Here is a 2,165-nt window from a genome sequence, read left to right on the forward strand (position 1 = left end):
CAAGGATTTTGTTCCAAATTTCTCATCCTTTATTTATTTTGACGTTTCTAAACACTAAAGGAGGTTATTCTGACCTAAATTGAAGACATTTGAGCTAATTTTGAGACCTAAAGTGTGAGTTTTTACCAAAGAGTAGAATGTGTGAAGAATTATCGTGGAGACTGTTCAACTTCCTTACGTTCCATCATAGAGAAGAGTGGCGATTTCTACCAAATGAAGAGCGTTCTGGACGGGGTTTTCTCTGATTCTTTATTTTTCTCTATTTGAATATTATCAATTTTGTATGCGAATATGTTTTTGAAAACCATGAGTAGCTCGACTCTTTATTTTAGGGTATTGTTGGATTTAAAATGGATTTGATTTAATACTTAGGAATTGTATGGAATTGCATAACTCTTTATCTTTTAATGTTACTATTTTTAATTTATATTGATTGGCCATCAATGAATACTAAATTGAATATTCAATTCGGTAGATTACATGTATAATCGGACTTGTGACATTAAATTGCTATTAACCTATCACGTGCATAGTTAGGAGAGTAGTAACATTTCATGATGACAATGCTTAATGCCATGGGTCTTAATTTTATATCACGATGTTAGTTATCATTTAGGATTGCATGAGAAAGATTTTTTTTCGAAAGACAATAATTCGGAATTTTATTTCTAGAATTAGTTAAATGGTATTGCTTAATTCCATGATTAACCTAAGTATTGTTCAATGAAGTATGTAATGAAAACCAACACCCTAGTACACTCTTTAATTCTTAAATTACATTTGTTTGTCTTGTTATCTTGTTTTATTGCAATACAATCAAAACATTACTCAATTTGGCTTTCCAATTCCCTAGCTAAAATCGATACGGTTCTAAATAGATAAGTAATAATTGTTTGCTTGATCCCTAAGGATGATATGTGGCCGCTAAAGTTGTTTTAATATATTATAACTTGACCACGTTCGCTTGCACGTAATTATTCATATCAAGTATTTGGCACTGTTCTCGGGGATTAAAATAACGATTTTTTCTTACTATTCAAGAATTGGAGAAATTTTAGACTAAGGCTTATCTTTGTGCTAACTTTGTTGGAGTTTTCTTTTATGCATGCCTAGTGGTAAGGGCACACCTCTTTTGCCTCTTGATCCTAAGATTGAACATACGTTTAGGAGAAACCTTAGAGACAAGTAAGTAGTGAAGAAATGATGGTCGAAAAGTGAAAAAGGGCATTAGGGATTATTTCCAACCACCCTTTTCCCTAGCTTAGCCCGGGATTATGAATGCACCTATAAATGCATACAAATTTAAGTTGAGACCAGGGTTGATTCAAATGGAAAAGGACATTGCTTTTAGAGGACGCACTATTGAAGATCCTCATAAGCATCTAAGATAATTCTTTGAAATTTGTGGGATGACAACAATTAATGGAGTGTCCAATGATGCCATAAAAATGAGATAATTTCGTTTCTCTTTGCAGGATTAAGCTAAGGACGGCTTGAATCAATTCCACTACAGAGCATTGGAACATGGGATGAACTAGTTCAAGTCTTTTTGAACAAGTACTTTCCGCCCACAAAATCTTCCAAATTGAGATATGAGATTGTATTTTTTCTCAACAACCCGATAAACATCTATATGAATGTTGGGAGAGATACAAGGACTTATTGAGAAGATGCCCACAACATGGATATCCCAGTTGGTTGCAAATTCAATTATTTTACGATGAGTTGAATGGTAACACTAAATCCCTTCTAGATGCTATTGCTGAGGGATCGATCTTTGGAAAAACTGCTATTGAGTCTTATGCTATCTTGGAGGACATTGCCATTACGAGTTATAATTGGTTAAGTGACAGAGATTCCACCACCAAAACTGCTGAAGTATATGGAATTGATGAAGTAAGTGTTATTCAGGCTCAATTGACCATAATTACTAACACTTTGTCTAAATTAGTTGCTTCTCAAGTAGCTATGGTGTTGGTTTAAGGAAACACACAGCAAAAGAAAACAGGATCATTAAGCATTCTAATTCCTCAATTTTGACATCAAATTAAGTATGTTCATAGGGTATCAAGAGGGTTTTATTACATATCTTTGAAGATCTTCTTCAGACTCGAAAATCAGTTGCAATCTTCTCCAAATCTTATTGTAGACCGCCACTAGAGCTT

At 33.7% G+C, this 2,165-nt stretch overlaps 1 non-coding gene across 1 annotated transcript; it reads right to left on the bottom strand.

Moving 5' to 3' along the window:
- Positions 1 to 1,582: 1,582 nt before the first annotated feature.
- LOC120068913 lies at positions 1,583 to 1,689 on the bottom strand. The gene has a single exon (XR_005479394.1). It is a non-coding gene; the product is annotated as a small nucleolar RNA R71 (small nucleolar RNA).
- Positions 1,690 to 2,165: the final 476 nt, after the last annotated feature.

The sequence above is a fragment of the Benincasa hispida genome, unplaced genomic scaffold (genome assembly GCF_009727055.1).
Source record: "Benincasa hispida cultivar B227 unplaced genomic scaffold, ASM972705v1 Contig1360, whole genome shotgun sequence".
Classification (NCBI taxonomy): Eukaryota; Viridiplantae; Streptophyta; class Magnoliopsida; order Cucurbitales; family Cucurbitaceae; genus Benincasa; species Benincasa hispida.